The sequence below is a fragment of the Callorhinus ursinus genome, unplaced genomic scaffold (assembly GCF_003265705.2).
Source record: "Callorhinus ursinus isolate GAN/ISIS: 27379988/994484 unplaced genomic scaffold, GSC_fseal_2.0 scaffold4, whole genome shotgun sequence".
NCBI classification, from domain to species: domain Eukaryota; kingdom Metazoa; phylum Chordata; class Mammalia; order Carnivora; family Otariidae; genus Callorhinus; species Callorhinus ursinus.
In genome coordinates, this window is record NW_027397066.1 from 122,042,692 (window position 1) to 122,057,153 (window position 14,462).

Sequence of the window (14,462 nt, forward strand, 5' to 3'; positions counted from 1 at the left end):
AAGGTAACTCCTGAACAAGAGGCAATCCAAGTCTTACCAAAAAAGAGCAGGGACATTGCATATTCTTCCAAAGGTCCATCCTCTAATCCTTGACAAACGGGAAGTAGGGCATCATTCTCCAGTGGGCTATTAGGGTCTCTATGTACCACCTGCATCAGAATCAGTGGGCTGCCCATTAAAATCACACATGCCTGGGCTCCTGGCCAAATTTACCAACCCCAAAGTTTTGCATCAATAATCCACTCCCCTGATTTTCTTGTGCACATCACAATTTGAGAGCCACTGAGTTAGGACAGCATGGGGGTAGGAGGGCAAGAATGAGGGGTAGTAGCGGCCATTCAAATTTGAATACAGCTTTATGCCTATTTTTATGTCAAATTCATTAGGCAAGGATGACTGGCCCATGGTCCTATGGTCACATGTCATCTTTTAGAGCTTAGAGTATGATCCTTTCAGCAACCATGAAAAGAAGTAATTTCCATCACAAATTGTATACATAAGGTAATTTTATATATTCTGAAGTATTACAAATGAGATTTTAATACAAGACACATGACTAATATGGATTTTTATCTTTTTTTTAAGATTTTTATTTATTTATTTGACAGAGAGAGACACAGCAAGAGAGGGAACACAAGCAAGGGGGAGTGGGAGAGGGAGAAGCAGGCTTCCCGCCGAGCAGGGAGCCCGATGCGGGGCTCGATCCCAGGACCCTGGGATCATGACCTGAGCCGAAGGCAGCCGCTTAACGACTGAGCCACCCAGGTGCCCCGTGTTTTTAATAATAATAGTAATAGTGATAGGAGCTAACATTTATTGAGTGCTTAACCAAGCTTTCGACATGGTGGTAAGTGGTTTCCACTGATTAGCTCAATTAATTTTTACAGAAATCATGTGAGGTAAGTAAAATGATTATTCCCATTTCACATATGGTGAGACTGAGGCCTGAAGAAAGCAGGAAACTTTTCCAAATCCTGTAACTTGTAAGTGGGCAGAGATAGAACACAGCCCAGGGCTGTCGGCTCAAGCTCCCAACCACTGTTTCACTGCAGTAAAATTAATTAGATAATAACATATTTTTAAAAATTACAGTCCTTTGTGATATTGGTCAATTCTTACCCTTGCCTTTGCTGTTTGGCTCCTTTACACCATAAATCTTTGATACTTAATTTTGAGTGTGTAGATGGCTGAATGTGCCTACATTTAATTAAAGAGAAGTACATTTAATTGCACTGGCAAATTTTAAATGCTTGGCTATATCCTCTGAGCTGGCAAAATCTTCTAAGTTCTTAAATTAACCCTCACACTTCCAGAAATTTTGCTTAACAATTCCAAGTTTGTTTGAACAGTGAGGGCCCACCCAGCTTCTGAGCATTTAGGGTTTTCGTGGGGAAGAGCGCGCACCAGGCTCATTCTCTGATGCAGGGGACGATGCTTCTGGACTTCTGTGGGCAAGCCTTTTCCCACCTTTCCCCGGTCCACGGGATGTAGCAATGCAGCAGTTCTTCGGTTATTTGATAAAAACCCTCTGCGTTTAGTTGGGGAGTGGGTGGTGGTTCTAATTAGGGAGCTTAGGCCAAGGACATTTGAGTGTCAGCCTCTGAGAATTTAAAGCTCCTCTCAAAACCCGAACCAGCATTTTCTTTCTTTTTTTTTTTTTAATTTTATTTATTTGAGAGAGAGAGAGCCCAAGAGGGGGTAGGGTCAGAGGGAGAAGCAGACACCCTGCTGAGCAGGGAGCCCGATGCGGGACTCGACCCCGGAACTCCGGGATCATGACCTGAGCTGAAGGCAGTCGCTTAACCAACTGAGCCACCCAGGCGCCCAGAACCAGCATTTTCTAACACCAAATGCTAAACCTTCAATACAAGAGCACAAGTTTCTAGCATCTGCTTCCTGCCATTTGTCCAGGCACAGTAATCGTGCACTCTGCGAATGACAACGTGGCTGTCACTACCACTTTCAAGTTCCAAGACCCATTCAGGGCGGCAGAAAGAAGAGAAAGAAGATAAGTCAACAGGCAATCCCGCTTTCATTTTAACACTCCCGGGAGGATTTTCATTACCCTTTCAGCAGCCTTCCTTACCTTTTCCCTTCTCAAGGTCAGCCCCGCCTAGATGGTGCATGGCTTCCACTTGCTGGGGCTGATGCACACCCTCAGTAGGCTCGGGACCGCCACCTCGCACTGAGCCCTCCCACCGGAGTCTGGAGCGCCCCTTCTTTTCTGTCTCGTTTTGTGACCTTTCTCTAGGTTAGAGGGTCTTTTCTGCAGCAGCCTGGTCAGCCTCGTTATGGTGACTGCACTGCAGAAAGTTGCTTCTCCCTTGTTAGAAGTGACATCACTGTACATTAAAGACATCATATCTCCTTTCATATTAAAATGCCTGTCAGCTCTCCCGCTCAAAGGTTGTAAATCTGCCAGAGTAGCCTGAGCTTGGGGAGTTTTCATTATGAAAATATGAAGATAAGCACTCTGTTTTACTGTCAAAGGGAAAGAAGTAGGCTCCTGGTAATGACATTACTTTAAAAAATAAAAAACATTTGATTAACCGAGCGTTATATAAGCAAATTTTGAAAAGATAGCTCTTTCAAAAAAAAAAAAGAAAGTTTTTAAAATACAGGTTTCAAAAACAAGCTGGCATAGCTCAGATAGGAAATACGGCTTGAGTAAGATTTATTAATGCATGCGTTTCATACTTGCTCTTATTGTAAATCATTAGACATTTTCAATGATTTTAACACTTCATTTTTACTTGTCCAGTCTAAGAAGTGGCAAAAGAATACTTAACCCCCAATTCACCTTTAATTCACAAATGAAGTGGCCTTTGTGTCAGATTTAAACTTTTTCTTAACATTTTTGAAGATTATCACCAAATCATCACTTGCTGGTAGCAACTGTCTGGCCGCCTGTCTCATACACACGTGTAAGTAAGGTCAGTTTAAGGTTTCTTATTCATGTAAGTTAGGGGTTCATTTCTACCTACACACACAAAAATAGATATTATTGAGGGGTCCATAACTCTCCCCATAACCAAATGCCTCTGTGAGTCTTCAGGCTTCCAAAAGAACCCTTTCCAGGCACAGAAACATTTAGATTTTCTGGAATGCCCTACGATCCAAGACTGAATTAAATAACCTCAAACATCACTGCATCCAGGAAGCCTGAGTGATCAGCTGTGCGTGAAGCAGACTAGTGATTCTCCGCTCAGTTTTAAGGTTCATCTCAGAAGTTTATTCTTACTTGGTGGTTTAGATACTATTCTCTCTTCCTGCAGAAGTGACCACCAAGATCAACATGAGGTTATTCAGGGTATCCCATTACGTGAAAAAAAGTATTGCAGCTGTGGTAGTCACCTTATCCCATGGATTCACAAAGACCCTGAGAACTCAGCTTCTCATGCTGACAAATGAAGAACATTTTATAGGACGGAATTAACTCCTTTGTCATTCATAAAAGGCTAACCTATAAAATCTCTATATCCATCCCACTGACAAATGAATAGGAATGACCCAATGCTTCCTCTCTTGCTTTTGACACCGTGCTGTCGACTGACTGTGCGTTCTAATTCTCCAAGGTAAGCGGTGAGATGTTATGGATGGTGTTTCTCTGTAATTCAGTATGTCGAGGCCATATGACTTGTGGGTTGCTATGGATTAATTCAAATGAGAATAGCCATACTCCACAAGCCCGCCCCCCTCCCCACCCGTAGGCTTGGAGATGGGAGCAACTATCCAGTTACCAGGGGCCAAAAAGACACACCTCCAGGGAGAAGGCTGGGGCCCGGACATCTGGCTGTGCCTCTGCATTATGTGCTGTGTGAGACAAGTCACAACTCTGGCCTTGCTCGCCGGGGGGCCTGCTCGGGGGTGGGGGGGTGGGGGGCTGTCTCAGGGGAGGAGGAAGTCTAGGGGAGATTAGTCAACACTGGTGGCAAATACCAAGAGATGAAACGAAGCCAGGGAACAGGCTGTGTAGGTCCTTGTGGTACAGAATCCCTTCTGGCAATGCTGTAACACAAGGAATTTGGGGCACTCAGCTATCTAGTGAGGGGATGCGATGGTTTGAGTTATGGACAGAAAATTCTCAAGGGGAAGGCAGGCCCTTTCTCCTCTGCCATAGAACATTTACACCATGTCCCAAAAGTTAACAACTTAAAGCTAATGGCAGTGTGTGGAAGCTGAGGGTGGGTGCCCTGAGAACAAAATGCCCCTTCAGACTTCACCCCCTGCCCCCGAAAATTACCCAAGGGGAGTCTGGGCCAGGAGAACTGCAGTTCAAAACACAACCAAATCTTCATTCTAAGCGTCAAATCCAATGAGCACGTAAGGGAATCCCTGACTTAACAGTCCTTCTGGATTTCACAGGTCGGCTTGGAGCTAAAATACTTTTCTCTCTAGCTGTGCTGCGGGCCTCTGTGCTGACTGGGGGAGACATCTGTTGCCAGTTCCCTTCGAAGTCATGATCGCACTCACATAAAATGGCCCAGTGCCGGAGCCACTCTGCACTGCTGAACCCAGTAGGTCAGGCATGGGAGCTGTTTCAGACTCCAGGTCCCATGGGACTATTTAGCATAGAGAAGCAGGGGTGACTTATCAATCAAAGCCGCTAACCTATCCAGAAATGCAGTGTCCTTGGACTCCACTAGTTTAAAATCAATGACAAGCTTGATAAAACAAACAAGCAGTAAGAAACCATACGTCCCCAAGGCCACGAAGGAGTGACTTAATCACTCCAAACTGGTTTCCTTTCTGGGGACCTTTATTTTCTTTACCTACAGCCAAGAAGTAAATAGGATTGAAACCTCCACTAGTCATTACTTGGCCCTCCAAACATCTTCCTAAATTGGCCTGTGTACTAAATGAAATTGCAGCTGAAAGGGGACAGGCCACTGCATTGGGGAGGGCATCACTGCTTGGGGAGGAGGTCAGGTTGCCTTTGCCCTTAAGCTCCCAGCCCTTTATTGCTGGCCTGCTGCCAGAGGCAAAAACTTGACTGGATATCTGTGACCCCATACAGAAACCACAGCACTGGTAACAGTCAGCAACATTGAATCTAATTCATGTATGTAATAAAACACAGTTTTGCAAGAAGGCTAATTTTTTTAGAAACAGAAAAAGGGTATCTTCCTATTAAGTTGAAATTCTGCAGACAGCTTTAAAATCCTGGACATTAAAAAAAGTAAATGGAATAAAATAAAATCCTGGACATTGAAGCCAGGGTCCCAGGCTCGATGTATACAAAGGTCAGTCAGTTCATGATGTCCCGGATCTGTAGACTGTACCTCCATCCAATATCCCTTCTCATGTACCATTTTATAAGTATGTTTGATCAGTCAGAACGGTGGGTTGCTGGCAAACAAGAATGAGTCAGCACACACATTAGCAGCTATGGATGAAGTATGAGTGTCAAGGCTTGGTTCACAGGACGAAGAAAATTTTAGGAACATGGCAGATTGTATTTTTCAAAAAAGGCAGCAATAAGATCTCCCATCCCACATGTTCTTACAATGCGATTTACACTCCTCCCCTTGAGAAGCAGGGCTGATGGCTCTCTTAAAAGTACAAGTGCTTTGTGAGTGTTCTGACCAATGGAATACAGCAGAAGTGGTCCTTCATCACTGCTGAGGCTGGGTCAAAGTCTTCCACCTGGTTTGCTGGAACACTCACTCAGAATGTCTTCAACCACCCTGTAAATTGTCCGGTTCCTGAGGTTGCCATGCTGAGAGGAAGCACAATTAGCCCATGCAGAGCGACCATGGGGAGTGGCCCAGTGAGCACAGATAGAGAGAGAGAGAGAGAGAGAGAGAGAGATGCTGAGCTAGCCTCCAGTGGCATTAGCCCACTGTGGTTGTACCTCTAGCCACTGTTTGACTGCAACCTTGGGAGAGACCTGGAGCCAGAAATTCCCAGGTCCATCCCAAACTCTCATCCACAGACACCGTGAGAGAGAGCAGAATGATCTTTATTTAAGGAACTAATTTTGGGGGTGATTGGCTATGAAACAATATGCAATTGGAAAGAAGTTAGCTATTTGGTCCATGACTACTGCAACACACGGATTGGTATCTGTACAATTTAAAAGAAATGGGAGTTGTGAAAAGAGCATGGACTGTGGAGGTCAGCTGCCTTGGTTCACATTCCAGACCCACAACCATGTGACCTCGAGCAAATTACTTTTCTGAGCCTTGGTCAACTCACTTACAGCTCGGGGGTACCAATTACAGTAACTTCATAGGATTGTCTGAGGATTAAATGAAACCATATTTGTAAAATGCATAGTACAGTATCTGGCCAAATAGGAAGTGTTAGCAGGAGAATTCCGGGTTACGTAGGGCCTGAAGCATATTCAATTTGGTGCCTCTTAAACACAAATATATAAAATTACAAATACTAGGAATACTCAGGGTTAAGCATGTGCTAGGTACTAGGGACATAATAGGAACTAGGCATTCTCCCTGTCTTCCAGGAGCTTATGTTCCATAAATAAAGGCAGAAAAATAAATGGACATTTACAAACTAGTTAGATTATTTGTGAAAACACTTGTCTTTTGGCTCTCATTTATTGTGAAAGGAGTATAAATTGGTGTTCCTGGAGAGAAATATGGCAATACTCATAGCAAAATACCCTTTAAAATGTGCAAATCATTGGAAATAGTGACTCTACATAGGGGGACTTATCTAAGGAAATACTGAGATAAGCATTCCAAAAAAATGCATACACACATATTTAAATCTATGTTCTTATTGTCACAAAAAGTTAAAATACATAGTTGTTTAATAATGAGATTAAATTGTGGCTATTATGCCGCTATTAAAGTGATTTTATATTCATTGACATGTAAAGATCTTCACTAGGTATAAATTAAATGAGAAGAAAAGATTATACAGCAATGAGTATCATACTGAGCAAGAGAGAGTGAGAGACAGAGCTTGGAGTCCTGGGAAGCTCTGTATTCATGTGCTGTTTTGCTTTGAGCTATGAAATAACAGGCAAACTTTGAGGTGTATTTTTTTTTAATCTGTAGTTGATCTGCAGAAAACATGTCGTATGTGTGTGATAAAAATAAATGCTTTTATTTTTTTTAAAGAACGACACCTCACTCAGGGCTCCCCTTTTTCCTTAAGAGTAATAAACCTGTCTCATTAAATGTTCATATTTGCCCTCACTTCTTGGTCCATCTTCAATAAAAACACATATTTAATAAACCATCGGTTTTTCCAGACTTGGAAAAACCTTCTGGCTCAGACTTAGATGTGCTGGGTTGGTAGGTGAACTGAAAGTTAGTTAGCCAGGACAGGACATGAGCTCCGAAGACACACCCCCTTTCTGGAAGACCTTCTGCCCTTCCACACCCAAGTCCACGGAGGGAGCATAACTACATTCTGAAGTGTGGTCTAAAATGCTAACAGTTTTGGTAGAAAATAACACTTCATCTCCGTGGTTTAACTGGATCGATTTTTCTGGAAATAATCGGGCATGTTCACCTGGAATGTCTCTGATGCCCTCACCTTCATGACAGCTGACACTGTTCGGATCGTTTGGGAGGCTAGAGAACTTGCATTTTGGGGGGGATGGCAGTAGGAAGCCTCAATCTTTTGGCTTTTAAATATTAGATCATTCAAGTTAAATAAAATATATCCTACACCATCCTCATGTCGTTCTCCCCACCCCCACCCCCGCCTTCTCTGGCAAACAGTTGCTGTTTTATTCCATGACTTCAGTGAGATGGACAGAGTCTAATGTAGTTCACTCTTACCCACCCAACAGCAAGGCTAGTCATAGTCGGCTCGGCACCTGTGGGCAAGCGGGCCTGTCTCTGGCTTGGCAGGGGAAGGCCGTCACACCTCTAAATACCTGCACTACCTCCCCACGCCCGGCACTGATGCTCTCACTTCCTAGTAAGAGGTTTATTAGTTTAGGCTATTGAGGAATCTCTCTTATTAAAATGCACGGGGCAAAATCGCCTATTGGATCTGCCATTATCAACTTATCAGAAATAAGTTTATGAGGTCTTTGCCATGATGACATTGGACTGAAAACCTGGGGAAGAGACCAAGAGCACATGAATTATCTTGGGGAATGTGTAGAGGACAGAAGTGCAGAGCCCAGAGCCAGTTCGATGGGGACCCTTGAGAGGAACGCCCTAGTGAGAATTCAGTGATGTCAGGGGATGGCTTGGGACATCAGGGAAGGAGATCTGCCATGGCAAGGAATCTTTGGGAAGGCACTGAAGACAATGGCTTTCTTCAGATGGCTCATCTCTATTGGCCAGCACTCTTAGCCCCATGGGAGGCTGATGCCACTGTCCTAGAGCCTGCTCCCTAACAGGAGGCAAGGCTTACTCCCTCCTTATGCCCCTTCTCCACAACAACTTTGCTTCTACTGTGTCTTCCAGTGGCCGTTCTTATTCTGTGTTGCTGTCGCCTGCCACGTCCTTCTCAGACTGAGGGCTGAGTGAGCTCTGGTGGCCTACTTAAGGATTGCCGGCCTTACCGACCCTTGCAAATCCCTGCTGGATGCATACGTTCAGCTTTAGTACTGGCGTTGGTCCTACAAATGGTCTGAGGAGGAAAACCATCCCTGCCCCGGTTTTGTTCAGCAGCTGCTCTCAGAGTGAAAAGTTCCACTGTTTCTAATATAGCACTTTGTGCAGGTTTGTGGGAAATTCATGGCCTCACGCTTTGTCAAATAATACCTCCAAGTTAGGCGAGTGCTCTTGGGCCAACAGAAAGTTGCCTGTGGTTTAGGAATGAAGGAACTTCAAAGATGGAAAGAAGCCACACACAGAGCTTAGCCAAGGCTTCCTCTGCTCCAGCTAGTGGTGACTAACAAAATATGATTCTTTAAAACACATACACACACCCCAAGAATACAAAAGTCATCTTCGTTTATGTTTTGAAAGAGCAATCAATTTCCTCTAGAATAGAATTCCTCCAGAATCTCTTTGTCTCTTGGTTTTTGAATTTTTATGAATGTACTACTGAATTTTGCTCACACTAAATTATACTAGAAAACCTTCTTTAAGTTATTTGGGGGTGGAGGAGCCAGGATTTAGAAGACTCTAGTTTTCCTTAATGTGTAATTAGGGAGTAATTTATATGCTGAAGGTAGAACTAGTGTGTTCTTTGTCTAGTTAGGAAAGGGAAAAGCAAGTTTCCATGAAGTTTCTGAGATCTCTGCTGCCTCTGAATAGGAACGGATGCAAAAAGTCAGACCTAGACAGTAATCACCAGTGTCCGGCACTTAATCATTGAAGAAGAAATGTTGGTTAACCAATTGTGTGGTTGAGGGTGGGGGAACAAGGCTCAAGAAGTGCTGAGATTCTGATTCCTGTAGAATCCAAACCAGGGAACTTCATCTTCTTTCGTGTTTTATTTAATATGCATTCCAGTAGTGGTATGCAGAGGGTCTTCTCCTGGGACCAACTGAGGATTCACCAATTTAGGCATTTATTCATCCATTTATAGTTAGGAACATCTTTTCTTTGCCAGGTGCTGAACAAAATGCATAAAACTTAAAAAAGGAACAAGTTGTCATCCGGACATGGCGTTAGGATGGATCCTAATCTAGCAAATGCCTGCTTATTCAGGACCTCACCCACCCAGTGTGATCAGAGTCAATCAGACAGAAACTGTAACATCTGTCCTGCTTTTGACTACCTTGGAAGCTGTGTCTGTCCCCTCCATGTTTTATGTCCTCTGCAACCTGTGTGTCACAGTTCTTCAGCTTCAATCAAAAGGCCTTGCTTATTCTTCTAATAAAGGCAGTCTGGATTCTTCTCAACTGAGTTTGTAGCGAAGATCCTCAAGGTAAGAGGATATATATTTTTTTTTTTTCTAGTTACAATTCATGAAGATGACTGTCAATTCCCTCAGTTCTTTCTGGGATTCATGTGAAAAGAGGAGAATGTTGTATTTTTGAGACAGTTGAGCATCCTCTATGTGTGGTGACCTTCTAGAAATGCATCCAGGCATTGGTGCACTTTTTGTCAGAAGAGAAACAACTACAGTCTTTGCTCTCAAGAGTTTTAGGTAACAACAGATGTGTCTCTTATGGCAACGACTTCGGTGACTGCAGAGGCATCCATCTCTCCTGATATTAGAGAGAGCGAGAAAGCCAACTACTTAAGAAAAACAAAACTGAGGTGAAGGAACTTAGGCTAGTGCGTTGGTCATTTTCAGATACCTTATGTTTACTAATCCAGAATTTTGGGGGAAAGCAGCCATCTTTTAGTGCTAAAAGTTACAGGGAAGTAGCATTTGGTCTTAAATTTTTGCATTCTCCCTGGATGAAGGCCTGAGATTCCGGAGTTGTTCTTGAACTTGACCCTGCTAGTTTATAATATGCTGTGTTTTAACGATACCACAGTGCTGGTGAAAGAAGCAGTCACACCGAAAAAGCATATGGATTTGATAACCTACCCTGGAAAATCAAGGACATCTGGGTTTTCTTGCTGTAAACATTTTTTTGAAAGTCTAAACATAAAGCACTGGTCCAATTCATTAACATTTTGAAATGAATTTAGTTATGATATGTCATAGTAGAAATGGATTGCGGGTTTTTTGTAGTTGAAAAAAATCAAAATTTTCACATTATCAGTGAAAACCACATTAGAAAGGAACATTTTGAAAATTGAATTTATTTTAAATAAGCTTGGTAGCAGGTATTCTAGAAAAGAAAATGCCTCAAAGATGTCAAAATGCATTTTTAAGAGTTAAAAGAACCACATGCCTTGGAAATTGTTTGCTGATATCTAAAATATTCCTAAATTTTTATATACTGTACTTTATTTATTTGAGCTGGCCATACAGTTTTAATTAGTTTCACTGGGGTCGAATTAGCTTCATTAAAGTAGATGCACTCTGTGGCAAGATGAATAGCAGCCTTATGTACCACAGATTTCCAACATAAACTATAATTCATAAAGGCCAACACAACTCTTTTCTTTGTAGCTGGGTAACCATTTATGTCTGAGGTGAAGATGTTAATATGGAAATTTTGTGAGCTAGAAAAGAGGACGAATGCTATCATTCTAATTTATGACCTTTCATATAAGGCCAAATGTAAAGGCAACTTCAATTGTTTTATATCTCAGGGCCAGCACATAGCAGATGTATGAAATTTGGAGTGTTAGACATAAACTTTTATTACCAAATTATAAATAATTTCTCCTACTTATAACGTTCACCTTTCAAGTTCATCTTGATTAAAATACAAGGGCAGCATCACACCGATTTCCCTGAATTTTACAGCTGAGAGAGGTTTTCTAGAGTTCACAGTGGAGCATAAAGCATCAGGGCATTTGGAAGACTCCCCTCACAGGAATTCAGACCATAAGCCCATCTCTTGTGAAATTCAAAATGATGGTCAGTGAAGTCTGAACATGTATTTAAACATCTCAAGCATTAATCTGAAACCAAGTGCCCATGATGTAGAATATATCTTATCTTTTGATACCAATAAGAGGCACATGGCCTTTCCTGAGAAATCTGTCCATCAGTCAATTCCTTCTCAGAAGATATAACAGTATAGTGCTGAAGAGTAGAGACATTGGTCCCACTCTCATAGAACAGACAGTTTATTGAGGTAGGAAACAAACAAGCATACACACACAGAGACACACAAAGTTATTTAATTACAGCGTGTACAAGTGGTACAAAGAAGAAGTACAGTGTACTATGATCATGAGCAAGAGGAGGAACCCAATCTAGTCTGAGGGATTATCAAAGGCTTTCTTTATGGAATTGATGCATGAGCTAAGACCTAAGCAAACCTAGGAGTTGGCCCCGGTGAAGAAAATGGGACTGGGCTCCAAATGATGAGGCCAGGTTTAGGGCTGTCCCAAAAACCCAGAAGATGATAAAGTTTGAATTGTTTTAGAAGGAAGAATGGAAGTGAGTGACAGTTTTTATGCCCATGAGCCCAAGAGACAAGGCATTGGCTCCATTTGAGGTAGAGAATTGGAATTGAGACCCCTGCATAAAAGTGGGATGTTTGAAAGACTACATTGTAAAAAAGAAGAAGGAGGGGGAGGAGGGGGAAGAAGGGGGGGAGAAGAACTTCAACAACTATAGAATGTCTTTCTTCTCATCTTCTTTAACAAATAATTTTCACATCCCGTGATAAAAGGTAGATAATAGTGGTCCAAATACCCCAAACTAGGATGTGACAGGTTAGGTGTTTTTATTGTCCAGTCTGAATGTCCAGGATAGACCCAAGGGCATGCCAGCACTTCATACCAGGTAATGCATTGCTGGAACAAGACCAGCCAGGATTCTTAGAAGCATAACACTGATTAGGTACTCAAATCTGCTTTGGAAACTGTTGGCCAATCCAATTCCATATTTATATCTATCATATCAGCATCAACATAATACAATTACCCACATATTCACAGTGCTGTGAAATTCACAGTGCTATAAAATAAGCTAGACACGATACCTTCTCTTATGACCATGAAACACTGAAGAACATAGTTTTTTAAAGGACTAGAGACATTTGGAACAAAGAGCGAAGCGGCAAGCGTTCACCTTAGTGTTTTATACCAACATTTGCCTATTTTGAGACTAATAGCCTCAAGAGAATGAGACAGGCCACAGACTGGGAGAAAATATTTGCAAAAGAACATACTTGTTCTTTGTATTTGCAAAATATACAAAGAACTCTTTAAACTCAACAATAAGGGGCGCCTGGGTGGCTCAGTTGGTTAAGCGACTGCCTTTGGCTCAGGTCATGATCCCAGGGTCCTGGGATCGAGCCCCGCATCGGGCTCCCTGCTTGGCGGGAAGCCTGCTTCTTCCTCTCCCACTCCCCCTGCTTGTGTTCCCTCTCTCGTTGTGTCTCTCTCTCTGTCTTATTTTATCTTAAAATCTCTTTGTCTTATTTTATCTTAAAAAAAAAAAAAACCTCAACAATAAAAAAGAACAATCTGATTTAAAAATGGGCAAAAGATCAGAAAAGACACCTCACCAAAGAAGATATACAGATGGCAAATAAGCATATGAAAAGATGCCTCACGTCATATGTCAATAAGGAATTGCAAATTAAAACTGCAATGAACTTCCACTACATACCTCTAAGAATGGCCAAAATCCCAAACCCTGGCAACACCAAATGCTGGTGCAGATGTGGAGCAACAGGGACACTCAGACATTGCTGGTAGGAATGCAAAATGGTACAGTCACTTTGGAAGACAGTTTGACAGTTTCTTAGAAAACTAAACATATTCTCATCGGACAATTCAGCAAATGTGCTTCTTGGTATTTATCCAAGTGAGCTAAAGACTTAGGTCCACACAAAAACCTGCACACAGATGTTTATAGCAGCTTTATTCACAATTGCCAAAACTTGCAAGCAACCTAGATGTCCATCAGTAAGAGAATGAACTGTGGTACATCTAGAGAATGGAATATTCTCCAACACTAAAAAAATTATCAAGTTACCAAACCATAAAAAGACATGAAGAAAACTTAAATGCACATTTCTTTTTTTTTAAGATTTTATTTATTCATTTGTGACACAGAGATACAGAGAGAGAGAACACACGTAGGGGGAGAGGCAGAGGGAGAGGGAGAAACAGGCTTCCGGCAGAGCAGGGAGCCCGATGTGGGGCTTGATCCCAGGACTCTGGGATCATGACCTGAGCTGAAGGCAGACGCTTAAGGACTGAGCCACCCAGGCACCCCTTAAATGCACATTTCTAAGTGAAAGAAGCCGATCTGAAAAGCCAATCTATGTACTATATGATTCCAACTTTTTGGTATTCTGGAAAAGGTGAAACCATAGAGACATTAAAAAGACCGGTGATTGCCAGGGGTTAGTGGAGAGAGACGGATGAATAGGCAGAGCACAGAGGATTTTTACAGCAGTGAAAATACTTCGCATGATACGATGATGGCAGATACATGTCATTATAAGTTTCTCAAAACCCATAGAATGTACAACACCAAGAGAGAACCCTAATATAAACTATGGACAGGTAGTTGGGTGATAATGATGTGTCAGTATAGGTTTATCAATTGTAACATTTAAGCTAAATTAAACTGTGTAAGCTAAACTAAATCTTGTCAAATTATATTTAAGACTTTAGGGCTCCTTCATAAATTAATGGTTGTGTTCAGGGTTTTGAAGAACTTGAAGTTAGTGTTGGTGGACTAACTTTCGGAAAAAGTCTTGCACATGTTTCCTTTGTATAATAAAAAATGCTAAAGAAAAACTTGTGAAACATGGAAAGTTGCCTTGTGAATCAATAAAAGCCAATTTTAAGCTGCCGAGGGGATTCTGGGCACAACTACATTTTGATAAACTTGTTGGCTCATGAAGTAATTCATGGTGCCCAGCCCATTTGTCTAGTTGGGCCCTTACAGATCCATGCCCCTTGAAAAAGGTTGCAACGACCCCTGCAGATGAACCGTGCGGTTAAAACTCCTCATTGCCCCCTGCCTACCACGCCAGCCTAAAT